This window comes from Somniosus microcephalus, chromosome 3 (assembly GCF_052327205.1).
Source record: "Somniosus microcephalus isolate GS21.2 chromosome 3, FLI_Smic_1.0, whole genome shotgun sequence".
Classification (NCBI taxonomy): Eukaryota; Metazoa; Chordata; class Chondrichthyes; order Squaliformes; family Somniosidae; genus Somniosus; species Somniosus microcephalus.
In genome coordinates this window covers 122,581,693-122,601,664 of record NC_140989.1, presented here as the reverse complement: position 1 = coordinate 122,601,664, position 19,972 = coordinate 122,581,693, and the positions used below count along the sequence as shown (strand labels likewise).

Genomic DNA, 19,972 nt, shown 5'->3' with positions numbered 1-19,972 from the left:
CTTTCACTCTAGCCTCAGTTCTTTAAACTTCACAGGCCTGTTTGGGGGGGGGGGGGGGCTGCTAAAGGCTGCTCCTGATTGGTGCTCCTTCAGTCATCAACATCTACCAATCAGGGAGCAGCCTTTAGCAACCCCCAGGCCTGGGAAGCTCAAAGAGCTGAGGCTGGAGCTTCTGTGTTTGAACTTCGAGCGTAGATGGTGGACACGGAGAAGGAAAAGTGAACATCTGTGGGAGCGATGACAGCAGGAAGTGCGTAAGATAGAGGGCAGTGGGTGGCTGAGGGGTATAGCAGACAAGGAAGAATACATTGGGTGCTGGGGGAGTAGACCAGGCTAGGCTGAGAAGTGAACAGCGAAAAGGTAAGTGAGGTGCAGGTAGCCAAGCAATCTTTGCAGCGGATTTTGTTTTGGAGAGGCTTGGAGTTTTTTGTATATTGGCTAAGTTTAATTTTTCTTTTGTCTGAGGAGGTATCCTGCATTTGTTATGCGTGAGAGTCGCTAGGAATCGCTTGCTGCTTGTGGCAGCTGGATCTTCTTCAAAAAGTTGGACACTTCAGCGATATTTGAAGAAAGACATTGCAATGTGTCTGATTCTGTCCTCGCCCGGTGTCCGCATACCGACTTCCAGTAGGGGTTATTGAATAGCGATGAGCAGTCGGAGCTCTGGCTCAGATTTTATTTCTCCTTCCTGAGCCAGAAAGCTTGGGCTTGTAAACTTTAAGTTAGAAAGTATTTTGTAATTAAAGCCAGGCCTTAGTATTGGAGAACATTGATCTACTGAGTCTCAACACCTTTTGTATTAATGCAACAAATACAATGAAACACGTAGAGCAGAAGGCAACATGGTGAAACAGGATATACCAAGAAAAAGTAACATTAATAACCAGTATATTGAACAATATAACACATACATGTTATGTTCCCAGTGCAGAGTTTGCTGAAATCTGTGACAGTTGGTTTAAAGCAAAAAAAATCGTCTGACCTCAGCAGCGAATCAATTATGCACTGAAATTAGAATGCTCGTGGAAAGCTGCACATTCATTAGCCGGTCACCAAGTTTCCCCCTTTAATAAGGCCTCTCTGTAGTGGTCACATTCTTTATTTCTCCTTTTTTCCTAAATTATTTTAGTCTTCTAACTGAAGATCGAACTCTTAAATTACATGGTAGGCGTGCTTCTCTGATGTTCCCAAGACATAGTTTATGGGAGAGCTGTAACCCAGTCTTGCTTTGAAATCCATTTTTTCTATTAATACACAAACTGCAAAGACCTGTGACCTTGGAGTGCAGCTTTCCCCTTTTTTGTTAACTATTGCCGTGTTGTTCGTGATTGTGTTGCCTGTTAAAGGGCCATTAGCCAGTGTCCCACTTTTTTCTGTACTGCTGCTAGTGCCTGGGAACTAACTTCTCCTTCGACGTGGTGATTCTACACGTTGTGTGTTTTGGTTCCCAGTGGTCCAGAGACCCATCACCCCTGTGCTCGGTGGCCTACATTGGCTCCCAGTTAAGCAACACCTCAATTTTAAAATTCTCATCCTTGTTTTCAAATCCCTCCATGGCCTCGCCCCTCCCTATCTCTGTAGCCTCCTCCAGCCTTACAACCCTCTGAGATCTCGGCACTCCTCAAATTCTGGCCTCTTGAGGATCCCCGATTTTAATGACGCCACCATTGGCAGCCGTGCTTTCAGCTGCCAAGATCCTAGGCTGTGGAATTCCCTCTCTGAGCCTCTCTACCTCTTTTTCCTCCTTTAAGACGCTCCTTAAAACCTACCTCTTTGACTAAGCTTTTGGTCATCTGCCCTAATATCTCCTTATGTGGCTCTGTGTCAAATTTTGTTTGATAAACACTCTTGTGAAGCACCTTGGGATGTTTTACTATGTTAAAGGCACTATATAAATTCAAGTTGTTGTTGTTGAGTGGTTCCTAATGGTAACAGATCTACAACCACCAGTATTTCACCCCAGTGTTTGTAGATCAAAATATGCTGCCCACACTCAATGTATAATTTACTGCCGTATCTAATCCATCATTATACTGAAATCCTTATGACAACGTTATAGGGAGAAATAAAAACCTATTCAGTATTTTAAGCTACAGGCAGGCATTCAATGTGGTTGGGATGATTCTGCAACAAGTCTACCTCTACTTAGAGGCAAAGAACTTGCATTTCTGTAGCACCTTTCACAACCTCAGGACGTCCCAAAGCGCTTGACAGCCAGTGAAGTACTTTTGAAATGTAGTCACTGTTGTAATGTAGGAAACGTGGCAGCCAAATTGTGCACAGCAAGGTCCCACAAACAGCAGGGAGATAACTGAGCAGATAATCTGTTTGTGATGTTGATTGAGTGACAAATATTGGCCAGGACACTGGGAGAAACTCCCCTGATCTTGTTTGAATAGTGGCATGGGATCTTTTACGTACACCTGAGAGGGCAGATGGAGCCTTGGTTTAACGTCTCATCTGAAAGATGGCACTTCTGACAGTGCAGCACTCCCTCAGTACCGCACTGGGAGTGTAGACCTGGATTATGGACTGAAGTCTCTGAAGTGGGTCTTGAACCCACAACCTTCTCATTCCGAGGTGAGAGTGCTGATCCCCTGGGAGAAGATGGGGGTGTTGCATTTAAAAACAATACTGGGGTTAACCCAAAGCTGAGATTAATCTTGTTACATTACATTGTGTCTGAGTAGTGAGAATGACTGACTGTTTAATCTGTTCAATCATCAGAAAGGTATAAATGAATATGCTTGAAGTTGTAAAACATCAGGGTTTGACACTTGGCTAAAATTACATCCTGGATCAACACCCACACTGCCCGAGACTCTCATGACCAATTCCTTTGGTCACTTTCTGCTTTTGTTTCTCCTCTCCTGTAGGTGGTGACTCTCAGTTGGTACCATACCATGAGTGCTGATAGGCCTGGCACCTTTTTATATGTAAACCTACAAAGTGGGTTCCAGCAGGCCATTCAAATGTTGAGGCCACACAACTGAGATCAATCCTGGTCTCAAAGGGAATTAGATTGTTGCTTTAGAAAGAGGAATGTTAAAGGATATGGGGAGTGAACAGGAGAGTTGGATTAGATTAGATGGAGCATGGAAAACAATACCAGGTCAGACCTGATGGGCTGAATGGCCTGTTTTTGTGCTGGAGCATGTTGTAATTCACCTGATTTCCACACAGGGTTCACTAGCAATTTGAAACAGGAAGCTTGGCTAATCTTTGCCACCCTCCCCAGCCTGGGGACGCCGAGACCAATTGTAGTACTGTAACCTGATTGCTGCCGCAGCTGAGACCAGCTCATTACTGTTAAGTGCAGTAACTGGAGTCTGGCTGGGTAGCAGAATGGATTGAAATGGCTGCCAAACAGAAAACAGAGGGTATGAGTTAAGGGTAGTTTCTCAGACTAGTGGAAAGTGGTGCCCCGTAGGAATCCATGCTGGGACCACTGTTGTTCAACATATACATAAATGATATGGACTCAGAAATTGGTGGTATGGTGTCAAAACTTGCAGCTGATTACAAATTGGGGGTGTAGCTAATAATGTGGAGGACTGCACCAAAATACAAGAAGACATAAACGGGCTTGCAGAGTGGGCAGATAAATGGCAAATAGAATTCTATATTGTTAAGTATGAGGTGGTTGATTTTTCTCGGAAGAATAAGGAGGCCACTTAATCCTTGGAAAATAAGAATGCAGCTAAGGGGACCATATGGGCCACAGGAGCAGAGATCTGGGAATACAGATAGATAAATGTTAAAAGTAGTAATGCAAATTGATCCGGCCATAAAGAGTGCAAACAAAATATTGGGGTTCGTTTCTAGAGGGAATAGCATACAAAAGCAGGAAATATGTTAATTTTATATAGAACCCTGGTTGGACCACACTTTGAGTACTGTACTGTGTGTAGTTTGGGTCTCTACTACAGAAAGTTTGTAGAAGCACTGGAGAAAATGCAGAAGTGATTTACAAGAATGTTACCAGAATTGAGAGGATGCAACTATCAGGAAAGATTGAGCAGGCTGAGGCACTTTTCTCTGGAAAAGATAGAGGTCTTTAAAATATAAAATAGGGTGGATGTGGAGAAACTCTTTCCATTTGTGAGTGAGTCCAAACTAAGGGGATATAGATAATAAGAGAGCCACTAACATATCAAATAAAATTTTGGGAGTAATTTCTTCTCAGTGGTGAGAATGTGATGCATTTAAGGCAGGCTTGATGCAGACATGAGGGGAAATAAAGGGGCAGGGTAGGCAGAGGTAATTAGTGTGGGAGGAGGCTTGTGTGGCCTATAAACACCGGCATAGATCAGTTGGGCTGAATGGCCTATTTCTGTGCTATAGATTCTATGTAACTTGTACAGATAAACAGCATATTTAGTATAAAGAAAATAATGGATGTTGGCAGATATGGTTTCTATTAAATGTATGAAGGTTGACTTTGAAACCATTCTTTTGAAAGAGATTATATTAATTCTATAACTTGATTACACTGAATCCAAATAAGAGAAAAGTAACATAGAAACATAGAAGATAGGAGCAGGAGTAGGCCATTCGGCCCCTTGAGCCTGCTCCGCCATTCAATGAGATCATGGCTGATCATCCAAACTCAGTACCCTGTCCCTGCCTTCTCCCCATATCCCTTGATCCCTTTAGCCTTAAGAAATATATCTAACTCCTTCTTGAATATATTTAATGAATTGGCCTCAACTGCCTTTTGTGGTAGAGAATTGCACAGGTTCACCACTCTCGGTGAAGAAATTCCTCCTCATCTCTGTCCTAAATGGTTTACCCCTTATCCTTAGACTGTGACCCCTGGTTCTGGAATCCATGACCATCGGGAACATCCTTCCTGCATCTAGTCTGTCTAGTCCTGTTAGAATTTTATAAGTTTCAATGAGATCCCCTCTCATTCTTCTAAACTCCAGCGAGTATAAGCCCAATCGACCCAATCTCTCCTCATACGTCATTCCTGCCATCCCAGGTTTCAGTCTGGTGAATCTTCGCTGCACTCTCTCCATGGCAAGAACATCCTTCCTCAGATAAGGCGACCAAAACTGCACACAATACTTGAGGTGTGGTCTCACGAAGGCCCTGTACAACTGCAGCAAGACATCCTTGTTCCTGTACTCGAACCCTCTCGCTACAAAGGCCAACATACCATTTGCCGCTTTAACCGCCTGCTGCACCTGCATGTTTACCTTCAGCGACTGGTGCACAAGGACACCCAGGTCTTGTTGCACTTCCCCTTCTCCCAATCTATTACCGTTCAGATAATCTGCCTTCCTGTTTTTGCCACCAAAGTGGATAACCTCGCATTTATCCACATTATACTGCATCTGCCCAATCACCCAATCTGTCCAAATCATACTGGAGTTTCTCGGCATCCTCCTCACAGCACACACGCCCACCCAGCTTTGTGACGTCTGCAAACTTGGAGATATTGGCCCAGAAATTCGGGTTGGAGGCTTCCCGCGGGTGCAAGCCCCCGACCTGCACTTACCTAGCGCCGGCCGTTGAGCTGTGGGCCCGCGTGGAATTCCGATCCGGGGCCTGCTCCAGCCGACAGCGCGCAGTGCTTGCGTATCCCAGGGGTGCAGAGAATGCTCCATTCATAAGATTGACAGGAAGTGCTGTCAAAACTAATAAATACTATGGGCCCAAAAATCACTAAATCTTCAAATAAATTTTTAAAAAAATCACATTTTAAAAATACACTATAAATTACATGAAATAACTATTTTAAACAATAATTTAAATTTTTGAAAAAAATAATTTTATTTTCTAACAGGGCTAAAAATAAACTTACACCTTGCTTTAAAGTATTTAAAAATAATAAACCTGTGGAAAAAATGTTTTAATTTTAATTAATTCACCACTTACCTTGTAAAAAGCAGGCCTTACGCCTGCTTTTTAAATGTGTAACTTCTGCAGACTTACCCTCCCGGGAAAACCTGTATTTAAAAAACAAAAAACAAAACCTAAGTTCGATGCGCTGCCTCTCCCGCACACGCGTTCGACCTCTGAACCCCTTCGTTCAGGGGAACGGAAGTGCCGGTTTCCCACGCATGCGCAATGCATGCAGGAAACCGGCACTTCCATTGGGCCTACGAGTGAGTACCCCGTGCGTACTCACCCGTGGAGACCCGAATTTCTGGGCCATTACATCTAGTTCCCTCGTCTAGATCATTAATATATATTGTGAATAGCTGCGGTACCCTACTAGTCACTGCCTGCCACTCGGAAAAAGACCCGTTTATTCCAACTCTTTGCTTCCTGTCTGCCAACCAGTTCTCTAGCGAAGTCAGTACCCTGCCCCCAATCCCATGTGCCTTAACTTTGCACGCTAATCTTTTATGCGGGACCTTATCGAAAGCCTTCTGAAAGTCCAAATACACCACATCCACTGGTTCTCCCTTATCTATTCTACCAGTTACATCCTCAAAAAATTCCACTAGATTAGCCAAGCACGATTTACCTTTTGTAAATCCATGTTGACTTTGTCCGATCCTGTCACTGTTTTCCAAATGCTCTGCTATTACATCTTTTATAATGGACTCTAGCATTTTCCCCACTACCAATGTCAGGCTTACCGGTCTATAATTCCCCGTTTTCTCTCTCCCACCTTTTTTGAATAGTGAGGTAACATTAGCTACCCTCCAATCCATGGGAACTGTTCCAGAGTCTATAGAATTTTGGAAGATGACCAGCAATGCATCTACTATTTCTAGGGCCAGTTCCTTAAGTACCCTAGGATGTAGATTATCAGGCCCTGGGGATTTATCGGCCTTCAATCCCGTCAATTTCCCTAACACCATTTCCCTGCAAATACTGATTTCATTCAGTTCCTCCCTCTCATTAGACCTTATGTTCCCCGACATCTCTGGGAGGTTATTTGTGTCCTCCTTTGTGAAGACAGAACCAAAGCATGTATTTAATTGGTCTGCCATTTCTTTGTTCCCCATTATAAATTCCCGATTCTGACTGCAAGGAACCTACGCTGGACTTCACTAATCTTTTTCTCTTCACATATTTATAGAAGCTTTTACAGTCAGATTTCATGTTCCCTGCAAACTTACACTCATACTCTATTTCCCCCCTCTTAATTAATCCCTTTGTCCTCCTTTGCTGAATCCTAAACTGCTCCCAATCCTCAGGTTTGCTGCTTTTTCTGGCCAATTTATATGTCCTCTCCTTGGATGTTATGCTGTCCCTAATTTCCCTTGTTAGCCACGGTTGAGTCACCCTTTTTGTTTTATTTTTATGCCAAACAGGGATGAACAAATTCTGTAGTTCATCCATGCGATCTTTAAATGTTTGCCATTGCCTATCCACCGTCAACCCTTTGAGTAACATTCTCCATCAGTCCTACCCAACTCGTGCCTCATACCATTGTAGTTTCCTTTATTTAAATTCAGGACCCTAGTCTCTGAGTCAAATACTTCACTCTCCATCTTAATTAAGAATTCGATCATAATATAATCGCTCCGCCCCAAGGGGCCTCGCACAACAAGATTGCTAATTATTCCTTTCTCATTACATAATACCCAGTCTAAGATGGCCTGATCTCTAGTTGGTTCCTCGACATATTGGTCCAGGAAACCATCCCGTATACACTCCAGGAATTCCTCCTCCACAGTATTGTTACTAATTTGGTTAGCCCAGTCTATATGTAGATTAAAGTCACCCATGATAACTGCTGTGCCCTTACTGCACGTGTCTCTAATTTCCCGTTTAATGCCATCCCCAACCTCCGCATTACTGTTTGGGGATCTGTATACAACTCCCACTAACGTTTTCTGCCCCATGGTATTTCTCAGCTCTACCCATACAGATTCCACATCATCAGAGCTAATATCCTTCCTTACAATTGTGTTAATCTCCTCTTTTACCAGCAATGCTACCCCACCTCCTTTTCGCCTGTCTTTCCTGAATATTGAATATCCCTGGATGTTGAGTTCCCAGCCTTGGTCACCCTGGAGCCATGTTTCCGTAATCCCAATCATATATCCGTTTACATCTATTTGCGCAGCTAATTCATCCACCTTATTACGAATGCTCCTCGCATTAAGGCACAAAGCCTTCAGGCTTGTTTTTTTAACACTCTTAGACCTTATAGAACTATTGTTTACTGTGGCCATGTTTGATTTATACCCTTGATTTCTCTGCCTGCCACTTTTGCTTTTCTCCTTCCTGTCTTTTGCTTCTGTCCTTGTTTCCCTTTCCTCTGTCTCCTTGCACAGGTTCCCAACCCCCTGCCATTTTAGTTTAAACCCTCCCCCGCACCACTAGTAAACACTCCCACTAGGACATCGGTCCCAGCCCTGCCCAGGTGCAAACTGTCCGTTTTGTACTGGTCCCACCTCCCCCAGAACCTGTTCCAATGTCCCAGGAATTTGAATCCCTCCCCCTTGCATCATTCCTCTAGCCATGTATTCAGCTGAAATATCCTTCTATTTCTACTCTGACTAGCACATGGCACTGGTAGCAATCCTGAGATTACTACCTTTTTGAGGTCCTATTTTTTAATTTACCTCCTAACTCCCTATATTCAGCTTTTGGGACCTCATCCCGGTTTTTACCTATATCGTTGGTACCTATATGCACCACGACAACTGGCTGTTCACCCTCGCCTTCCAAAATGCTCTGTAGCCACTCCGAGACATCCTTGACCCTTGCACCAGGGAGGCAACATACCATCCTGGAGTCTCGTTTGCGGCCGCAGAAACGCCTATCTATTCCCCTTACAATAGAATCCCCTATCACTATAGCTCTCCCACTCTTTTTCCTCCCGTCCTGTGCAGCAGAACCATCCACGGTGCCAGGAAGTTGGCTGCTGCTGCCTTCCCCCGATACGCCATCTCCCTCAACAATATCCAAAATGGTATATCTGTTTGAGAGGGGGATGGTCACAGGGGACCCCCTGCACTACCTGCCTGCGCCTACTACTCTGCCTGGCGGTCACCCATTCCCTTCCTGCCTGTGCAGCCTTTACCAGTGGTGTGACCACCTGATTAAACGTGATATCCACGACGTCCTCAGCATCGCGAATGCTCCAGTATGTATCCATTCGCAGCTCCAGTGCCTCAATGCGGTCTGCCAGTAGCTGCAGCTGGATACACTTCCCGCACACGGTCGTCAGGGACACAGTAAGTGTCCCTGATTTCCCACATAGCGCAGGAGGAGCATACCACGGTTGCGAGCTGCGCTGCCATGATTTACCCTTTAATTAATTCAAATTAAATTAAATCAAATGAATCCCACCAATTCCACTACAGTTAAATGATATACTCAAGGGCCCTTGTTTATCAGCAGTCCCCGCTACACAACAGAGACGGTGGCATAGTGGTTAGCACTGTTGCCTCACAGCGCCAGGGACCCGGGTTCGAATCCGGCCTCGGGTGACTGTCTGTGTGGAGTTTGCACATTCTCCCCGTGTGTGCGTGGGTTTCCTCCGGGTGCTCTGGTTTCCTCCCACAGTCCAAAGATGTGCGGGTTAGGTTGATTGGCTATGATAAATTGACCCTTAGTGTTAGTGGGATTAAATACGTGGGGTTACGGGGATAGGGTGGGATATGTGTTGGTGTAGGGGTTACGGGGATCGGGTGGGATATGTGTCGGTGCAGGCTCGATGGGCCGAAATGGCCTCTATCTGCACTGTGGGGTTTCTGTGATTCTGTGAGACCCTAGAAACTATAACCCACAAAATTTAAGTTTGGAAAAATTGAGAGAGAGAAATACCAACCAATCACTTACCTGCTTTCTGGTGACGTCACACTTCGATTACTTTTTGCTTCTCTCTCCCGCTCTCGGAGCTCTGAGATTGGTAAGCCTCTGCAAGGAAAGCCCGCGAAAGTGAGTTCAAATACTCACCGGGTCTTCGCTGTCATTGTTCCTGACACCAGTAGAGTTGCTATGATAGAGATTTCTATCACCTATAATTGCTGCCCTCCTAAATTTGCACAGCATTCATGAACCGATGGCAATTTGTATTATGCACTGAGGTTTCATGTGGCTGTTCAGGTGAATATAAAAGATACCATGGCTCTTTTTCAAAGAAGTTCAGGGAGTTCTCTCTGTGTCCTGACCAACTTTCATCCTTCAACCAGCACCACCAAACCCGATTTATGTGAACATTTATTTAATTTATTGTTTTGGGATCTTGCTATGCACAAGTTGGCTACCGCCTATGCCTGCATAATAATGACAACACTTCAAAGATAGTGAATTACTTTTTTTTAAATGCCTAGTTACATCTTGAGGATGTGAAAAGTGCTTTCTAAATGCAAGTTCTTTGTTTAAACTGTGTGGAGCGTGTGCTGTTGTCTAGTTGGCTTGTTTGAGTGCTTACAGCCTCAAATGTGTAAAATGTACAATTTATAATTTTCCTGAAAATATTCTTAATTGTACATATTTCCAAAATGTAAGGTTTCACGGTGTAACATTCATTATTTGCCCTCTGAATCATTCAGGTGTTGTGGATCCAACTAGAGGCAACGTACATGAAGGAACTTTGAAGGAAAAGAACCGTCTGAAGCTTGCCAGATAGTTTTTTTACCCAACAGTCGCATTACCATTAACTATGGCCAAGGTTGCAAGTGGGGGAGGAAATGCTGACTCTGTGAGCCCAGCGAATGAGTTCGGTGACATCATCAGATGGAGATCAGGTAATTTGGAGAAAGTTTTATAGTATCCGAGAACCCTGGCTGTTTTTATTTCCCTTCTCCCTAGCCTGGGTGTTCATAACAATTTGCAATGTATTTGCCTCGGTTGAGACGAGTTAGTTGTTCTGTCTGGCTATATGTACATGCAAGCTTTCCTAGCCCTAACTATTATTAACTCCATTGTGATTGAAAACACCCAACACAAAATCATTAATTTGGAGAGCCCAGTGTTGTGCCCTGATCTCAAATTATTTTACCTAGTGCATCTCCTGCGGCGTTGATGATGATATGTTGACTGTTGTATAAGGACAGTAGCATTATATTGTGTAGTGCAGAATGTTCTATTCTGCTAAGATGCAGATCTGTTCAGTTTGGTCTTTCCCTTTACGGCCACAGGACTAATTGGATCCTGAGGTCAGTTAGAACTTAAAAGCTGTTGGCAAGGTATGTTTGCAAACTGCTTGTTAATTCCCAGCTCCGGGTTAGAAGATACCAACATGAAACGACTGCTTCTCTTTTTCATATTTTCATACTTTGACACTCTGAAAAATGACTTGGGTCAAAATGATGTGCATTTTTTTTAAAGTACCATTGTCGGTATTGGCAGGCACCATCAAACACTGTTCGTTGAGCCACTTTGTTTCGGAAGTTAAACAGTCCCACCTCTAGTGAAATTTAAACTTGATAACTGTTGCCAGATTCTGGCTTTATTATTTTTACTCAATGTTTTTTTCCCCCTTCTCATGATGACAGTAATTCATACTGCAGTATGGCAGCTGGGAACCCTCTGATACCTAGCTCAAATTTCCATTCTCCATATTTGACCCTAAAAATTGAACATCAGGTTATTCAGTGGGGAAGGGGGGTCGGGAGGTGTCATGGACTCCTGATCCCACCTCACCTGGTACTTATGTGTATGTTCCCAGCAGGAGTCAATAGATAGCAGTTAGGAGTGGGAATCCTGGCTGATCTTTCTCCCACTCCAAGTGGTCCTTTGTGGTGTGCCAGCTTCTGCCCCAGCTGTGATCAAGTGACTCAGCACAGACCAGGGTCAGAGCATGGCTCTTTCCCAGTGTGTGGTTTACGATATTTACCAGTCATCAGGGGAAATACAAGTTTATTTTTAATATTTAAACATGCTTTACACCTTTCATGTACAGTGCCGATATTTAGTGACTGTGTTGAAACATGTTCTTAATATTTCAAGTGTGGTTTGAGTGAAATTCAAATATAACCAAAACTCTTGTGAGCATATCTGTGAGTGTCTGTTGCTGATTTAGTAAGTATAGCTATAGTCATTATTTTCTCCCTTCTCCCCCTGCCCCTCTTCACGCATGTGTCTGTAGATAGCAGCAGTATTCCAGTACTTTGCCCAAGTGTCCAGTTTTCACCTGTGTGCCTAGAGATTTGAGTGTTGATGGGTATTTGTTAAAGAAAAGGGGCTTCACAGCTATTGTGGCTGAGTATCACACTGGGTGGTGTATTTGCTCAGTGAGCGTGCCGGCCTCCTGCAAGAACACTTCATCTCGTCCCACTTGAGGGAACGGTAGTGTAGTGGTAATGTCACTGGGCTAGTAATCCAGAGGCCTGGACTAATGATCCAGAGACTGTGAGTTCAAATCCCACCACAGCACCTGGGGAATTTAAATTCAGTTAATTAAATAAATCTGGAATAAAAAGCTAGTATCAGTAATGGTAACCATGAAATTATCGGATTGTCGTAAAAACCCATCTGGTTCACCAATGTCCTTTTAGGGAAGGAAATCTGCCGTCCTTACCTGGTCTGGCCTATATGTGACTCCAGACCCACTGCAATGTGGTTGACTCTTAACTGCCCTCTGAAATGGCCTAGCAAGTCACTCATTTGTAACTAACCGCTATGAAACATAATAAGAATGAAACCGGACGGACCACCCGGCATCGACCTCTGCACCGGCTACGGACACGGCAACAGCAGGCCCAGCTCAGTCAACCCTGCAAAGTCCTCCTCACCAACATCTGGGGACTTGTGCCAAAATTGGGAGATCTGCCCCATAGACTAGTCAAGCAACAGCCTGACATAGGTATGATTCTATGCGTATGACTTTCAGCCAATATCCCAAACTCCTCCATCACCATTACGATAGCAAAATATTGCGGATGCTGGAAATCCGAAATAACAACATCTCTCCACGGATGTTGCCTGGCCTGCTGAGTTTTTCCAGCATTTTCTGTTGTTAGTCCTCCATCACCATCCCTGGGTATGTCCAATCCCACCGACAGGACAGACCCACCAGGGGTGGTAGCACAGTGGTATACAGTCGAGAAGGAGTGGCCCTGGGAGTCCTCGACATCGACTCTGGACCCTATGAAGTCTCATGGCATCAGGTCAAGCATGGGCAAGGAAGCCTCCTGCTGATTACCACCTACCGCCTTCCCTCAGCTGATGAATCAGTACTCCTCCATGTTGAACACCACTTGGAAGAAGCACCGAGAGTGGCAAGGGGACAGAATGTACTCTGGGTGGGGGACTTCAATATCCATCACCAAGCGTAGCTCAGTAGCACCACTACTGACCGAGCTGGCCGAGTCCTGAAGGACTTAACTGCCCGGCTGGACCTGCGACAGGTGGTGAGAGAACCAACACGAGGAGGAAAACCTACTTGTCCTCGGCAATCTACCTGTCGCGGATGCATCTGTCCATGACCGTATTGGTAGCAGTGACCACTGCACAGTCATTGTGGAGATGAAGTCCCATCTTCACCCTCCATCATGTTATGTGGCTCTCTAGCAGCTCAAAACTGGGCATCAATGAGGCGCTGTGGGCTATCAGCAGCAGCAGAATTGTATTCCACCACAATCTGTAACCTCATGGCCCAGCATATCCCTCACTTTACCATTACCATCAAGCCAGGGGACCAACCCTGGTTCAATAAGGAGTGTAGAAGAGCATGCCAGGAGCAGCACCAGGCGTACCTAAAAATGAGGTGCCAACCTGGGGAAGCTGCAACACAGGACTACATGCATGCTTAAAAAGCAGAAGCAGCATGCTATAGACAGGGCTAAGCGATCCCACAATCAACGGATCAGATCAAAGCTCTGCAGCCCTGCCACATCCAGTCGTGAATGGTGGTGGACCATTAAACAGCTAACTGGAGGAGGCTCGATGAATATCCCCATCAATGATGGTGGAGCCCAGCACGTGAGTGCAAAAGACAAGGCTGAAGCGTTTGCAATCATCTTCAGCCAGAAGTGCCGAGTGGATGATCCATATCGGCCTACTCCTGAGGTCCCCACCATCACAGAAGCCAGTCTTCAGCCAATTTGATTCACTCCACGTGATATCAAGAAACAGCTGAGCGCTCTGGATACAGCAAAGGCTATGGGCCCTGACAACATCCCAGCTACAACACTGGCATCTATCCAACAATGTGGAAAACTGCCCAGGTATGTCCTGTCCACAAAAAGCAGGACAAATTCAATCAGGCCAATTATTGCCCCATCAGTCTACTCTCAATCATCAGCAAAGTGATGGAAGGTGTCATTGACTGTGCTATCAAGTGGCACTTACTCATCAAAAACCTGCTCACTGATGCCCAGTTTGGGTTCCGCCAAGACCACTTGGCTCCCGACCTCATTACAGCCTTGGTCCAAACATGGACAAAGGAGCTGAATTCCAGAGGAGAGGTGAGAGTGACTGCCCTTGACGTCAAGGCAGCATTTGACCGAGTGTGACATTAAGGAGCCCTAGTGAAACAAAGTCAATGGGAAACGGGGGTGGGGGGGGGGGGAATGCTTCACTGGCTTGAGTCATACCTAGCACAAAGGAAGATGCTTGTGGTGGTTGAAGGTCAATCATCACAGCCCCAAGAGTTCCTCAGGGCAGTGTCCTAAGCCCAATCATCTTCAGCTGCTTCATCAATAACCTTCCCTCCAACATAAGGTCAGAAATGGGGACGTTCGCTGATGACTGCGCAGTGTTGAGCGCCATTCACAGCGCCTCATAATGAAGCAGTCCATGCCCGCATGCAACAAGACTTGGACGACGTTCAGGCTTGGGCTGATAAGTGGCAGGTAACATTCGTGCCACAGAAGTGCCAGGCAATGACTATCTCCAACAAGTGAGAGTCTAACCACCTCCCCTTGACATTCAACGGTATTACTTTCGCTGATCCCCCCCCACCCTCAACATCCTGGGGGGTCACCATCGACCAGAAACTTAACTGGACCAGCCACATAAATACTGTGGCAACAAGAGCAGGTCAGAGGCTAGCTATTCTGCGATGAGGGTCTCACCTCCTGACTCCCCAAAGTCTTTCCACCATCTACAAGGCGCAAGTAAGGAGTGTGATGGAATACCCTCCACTTGCCTGGATGACTGCGGCTCCAACAACACTCAAGAAGCTCAACACCATCCAGGACAAAGCAGCCCGTTTGATTGGCACCCCATCCACCACCTTAAACATTCACTCCCTCCACCACCGGCGTACCGTGGCTGCAGTGTGTACCATCTACAAGATGCACTGCAGCAGCTCGCCAAGGCTTCTTCGGCAGCACCTTCGAAATCCGCGACCTCTTCCACCTAGAAGAACAAGGGCAGCAGGCGCATGGGAACACCACCACTTCCAGGTTCCCCTCCAAGTCATACACCATCCTGACTTAGAAGTATATCATCGATCCTTCATCGTCGCTGGGTCAAAATCCTGGAACTCCCTACCTAACAGCACTGTGGGAGTACCTTCACCACACAGACTGCAGTGGTTCAAGAAGACTGCTCACCACCACCTTCTCCAGGGCAATTGGGGATGGGCAATAAATGCTGGCCTTGCCAGCGATGTCCACATCCCATAAACGAATAAAAAAAAAACTCCCCCTCCCCCCCCCCCCCCCCCCCCCCCCCCACCACCACCACCCCGCCCTTTCCCCATATCACTGCAAATTTTGATCTGATAATGAAAATGTGGGTGTATAATTTATTTATTCATATGATGTGGGTGCGCTGGCTACTTTGGAGGGGCTCCAATTGATTTGTACGTACCACCACAGACCCTTTTGTTACAAAGTAGCAAGCAAATTTGATGCAGATAGGACAGGTGGACTTGGTGATTTACATCCGTGGTGACCAAACTGTAGCTCTCAGTCCATGTGTGGCCCCGACTATCTAGCCCTTGAAGCCCAGGCAACTCGACCTTTTTTTTTTCAATTTCAATTTTATTTGTCACATAACCAAATACAACAAGTGAAATCCAGTCAGTGAAATGCTTTTTCCTTAACGAGCCGAGCGCACCAAGCAGCAAAGGACACTTAGCTGCTGGTACGCATTGAGCCCGCAAGGACGGCAGCCATCTTCATCGGCGCCATCACAATCGGGTCCGCTCTCGCCTCACTCCGCCTTTCCCGCACTTCTGCCCGACAGTCTTCAGCCGCCGTGGTATGGACGCCGTCTACTGGGCCGACAGCGACTCTTTAATGTCCTCTCCATGGCGCTGGTGACTCTTGTATGTGCTTCTATTTTTTTATTCACTTATTTGTCCTGTTTGAATTATGTGCGCCTGGAAGCTTGGAAAGGGCCCATTTTAGTGCTGTTTGCTCATGTTGGATGAATCCTAACTCAGAACAGCAAGAACTGTTAGTAACAGCAAATTGAAATGTATGGGAATTAATAAGAATGTGGAGTTAAACTTTCTGCCGAGGCTCCATGCTATGCACTGAAGTGGCCCACAAAGATTAAAGATTGGAAACTCCTGCTTGTTATATCTTAGAATTAGTTATTTTGATTTTTAAACAACTATTCCCTTACACTATATCATGTATCATTTTGAGCTCCGGCTAATAACTTTCCCCAATGTTTTTTTATACACCAATGGATTTTTTGTGCCATGGCCAATTAAGCTTTTATAATTGGAATAAAGTTTTTATTTCCAGACACATGTCTCAGGTGACATTGAAATGGAGTGTCACAGTGATTTAAGAGATCTTGTAATTTAAAAAAAAAAGTTGTTAAATACTATAGGTATGGGAAGTAAGGAGATTATGCAGTATATTGTCATCTTTAAACTGAAAAAATACATAGTGGTTCCTGTTTTATATAATCAAATTAATTTCTCAAGTAGTGTTAGCATATGCACTGCCTGAAAGGGTGGTAGAAGCAGATTCAATCGTAATTTTCAAAAGGGAATTGGATATATACTTGAAAAGGAAACATTTGCAGGGCTATGGGGAAAGAGCAGGGGAGTGGGACTAAGATAGCTCTACCAAAGAGCCGGCACAAGCGCAGTGGGCTGAATGGCCTCATGCTGTATGATTCTATGATATTCTACATCTTTTAATCAACTGCACTCACAGCCAGCTCAAGGCAAGGTGTTGCCTTTTACTGATGTTCGTTGGCAAATGTCATGGAAGATTGTTCTTCACAATTAAGCTTCCTGTAGGAGAGCTTCAATTTAACGTTCCGAGCTATGCCATACATGGCTTTGCATATGGCAGGAAAAGCTCAAGTATGCAACACTGCTCTGGCACCCGAACCACTGACCAGACATTGCCCGGCCTGTTGGCTCTTTGGTAACAAAGCTGTCTTCAACAGATAAGCAAAGATACTTAAAAAAAAAAGGCAGATGAAGAGTCTCATACCTCCTTTGTACTAATCTAGGTTAGCTTTCTTTTGATGACTCAATACTCAAATTGCTTTTCAGAGATTTGTTGGAAGCACACTTTTGTATTTTCCTTTCTCGTTACCTATTTGGAGTTCCTCCAGGATTAATTATAAAACTTTAGTTCACTTTAGTGCTAACTGCCCAGCCTATTGTAGAGTTCCCTGACTTGCAATACATTCAGACTAAAGAGACTTGTATATTAAGCAGGAAGCTCTGGGAGAGTAGAGACCTATGACCTGAGTGTGTAACTTTTCCCATTTCCTGGTGCGATTGCTCTTGGAAAAGGTCTTGCTATTTAAGAGGTAGGGTAGAGACTGACCGAAAATGTCAACCTCTGATGCTATTGGGTCTCCTGAGAACACCAGCTTTTTTTTTACTGTAGAGTGCTGTTGACAGCCTAAGAATAGCGAGTCTGCTGTCAGTGACTATCAATGTAAAAATGCCGTAAGGGGGAAATTGTCTGTAAAAAGAATCCAAAAGATTAAAGATCTGATGTGAAAGATTACAGGGTCCAAAAACACTACAAATGAGACTGGTGGCTTATCAGGACCAATTGGTCAAACTTAACTACAAAGTTAGCAGGAGTCAGAGCGTTGGTGTCTATCAGGGACAGCATCTAAGGTCCAGTGGGTGATCTCAAGAATACTAAGCTTTGTAGTAATTTACAGTTAATTCATTTGATACTGATTCACAGGAGTCACTGGCTCGGGAGCGTGGGATTCCTGGTTCACTTCCAATTGGGCTGTTGGAAATTCTCCTTTTTACAGGGAAGCATATCTTTGGCAACTAATTGGTCACTGTGATGGACAGCTTTAAAAAAGAAATGGCAAGTTGGTTAAATGAGGAAAAAACCCAGAAGTTTTCTATGAAGAGGAAGACAGAGAGATAAATGGTGATGTGCTGTTGCAGTTGCTGATGTGTCATTATTACTTGTTATTAAATACACTGTTCTACATACATGTGTTGGGCATTTTATCTGGTAGAAGTTGAAGATCTTTTTATTTGGTGCTTATGTAGGTCTTTGTACTAGGGAGATTGTGTATTGGTACTAATTATGTTCTAAGCCAAATTGCACCTTTTTTAAATGGGGAAATCCAGGTGAACAGCCAAGGGGTGTAGTGCAGGATCTCAGCAAGGTTGAAGACACCGTAGATTAGAAAGTATTGATCTAGTTGAGGCCTAGCTCAAGTTTTAAAAAACTTGTAGATTATAAGAGGAAGGAAAGATTGTGGGAGATGATGAGTTCCACAGTTTTGAGGTCCTTGTCAACACAATGAGGAAGAGCGTGTGGAATGGTTTTTTGGGAATTTGGAAGGAAGAGGAGCGTAGTAATAAAGAAGGTTGGCACAGCAACAGATATGGGACTAGAGGTGAGGGAGGAATTGCTTATCGGGAATGTACGAGGTGTTTGACGATCCTCTCCAAAACCGAAGCACAATCTAATTTTTGGATAGCCTTGAGCTTTATAGAGAGCTAATTATTGAATTGCATTATAAATTATATTACAAGAGTTTTTGATGGGAAAAGAAGTGTTTGGCATGAATCATAGAATCATAGAAAGGTACAGCACGGAAGGAGGCCATTTTGGCCCATCGTGTCCGTGCCGGCCAACAAAGAGCTATCCAGCCTAATCCCACTTCCCAGCTCTTGGTCCGTAGCCCTGCAGGTTAGAGCATCCCAAGTGCACATCCAAGTACTTTTTAAATGTGGTTAGGGTTCCTGTCTCTACCACCCTTTCAGGCAGAGTTCCAGACCCCCACAACCCTCTGGGTGAAGAAATTTCCCCCCTCATCCCCTCTAAACCTTCCATCAATTACTTTAAATCTGTGCCCCTTGGTTTTTGACCCCTCTGCTAAGGGAAATAGGTCCTTTCTATCTGCTTTATCTAGGCCCCTCATAATTTTATACACCTCCAATAAGGTCTCCCCTCAGCTTCTCCTGCTCCAAGGAAAACAGACCCAGCCTATCCAGTCTTTTCTCATAGCTAAGATTCTCTACTCCCGGCAACATCCTTGTAAATCTCCTCGGTATCCTCTCTAGTGCAATCACATCTTTCCTGTAATGTGGTGACCAGAACTGCACGCAGTACTCTAGCTGAGGCCTAACTAGTGTTTTATACAGTTGAAGCATAACCCCCTGCTCTTGTATTCTATAAACATAGAAGATAGGAGCAGGAGTAGGCCATTCGGCCCCTCGAGCCTGTTCCGCCATTAAATGAGCTCAAGGCTGATCATCCAAATTCAGTACCCTGTCCCTGCTTTCTCCCCATATCCCTTGATCCCTTTAGCCTTAAGAAATATATCTAACTCCTTCTTGAATATATTTAATGAATTGGCCTCAACTGCCTTGTGTGGTAGAGAATTCCACAGGTTCACCACTCTCTGGGTGAAGAAATTCCTCCTCATCTCTGTCCTAAATGGTTTACCCCTTATCTTTAGACTGTGACCCCTGGTTCTGGACTCCTCTGCCATCAGGAACGTCCTTCCTGCATCTAGTCTGTCTAGTCCTGTTAGAATTTTATAAGTTTCAATGAGATCCCCTCTCATTCTTCTAAACTCTAGCGAATATAAGCCTAATCGACTCAATCTCTCCTCATACGTCATTCCTGCCATCCCAGGTATCAGTCTGGCGAATCTTCGCTGCACTCCCTCCATGGCAAGAACACCCTTCCTCAGA

The 19,972-nt window shown here is 44.7% G+C and overlaps 1 long non-coding RNA gene across 1 annotated transcript in view; it reads left to right on the top strand.

Moving 5' to 3' along the window:
- The window catches only part of LOC147121355 (uncharacterized), a 100,902-nt gene that overhangs the window by 11,621 nt on the left and 69,309 nt on the right, over positions 1-19,972 (top strand). The window contains exon 2 of the long non-coding RNA XR_015075393.1: positions 10,473-10,667. This is a non-coding gene — a long non-coding RNA (uncharacterized LOC147121355). The remainder of the gene's footprint in view (positions 1-10,472; positions 10,668-19,972) is intronic.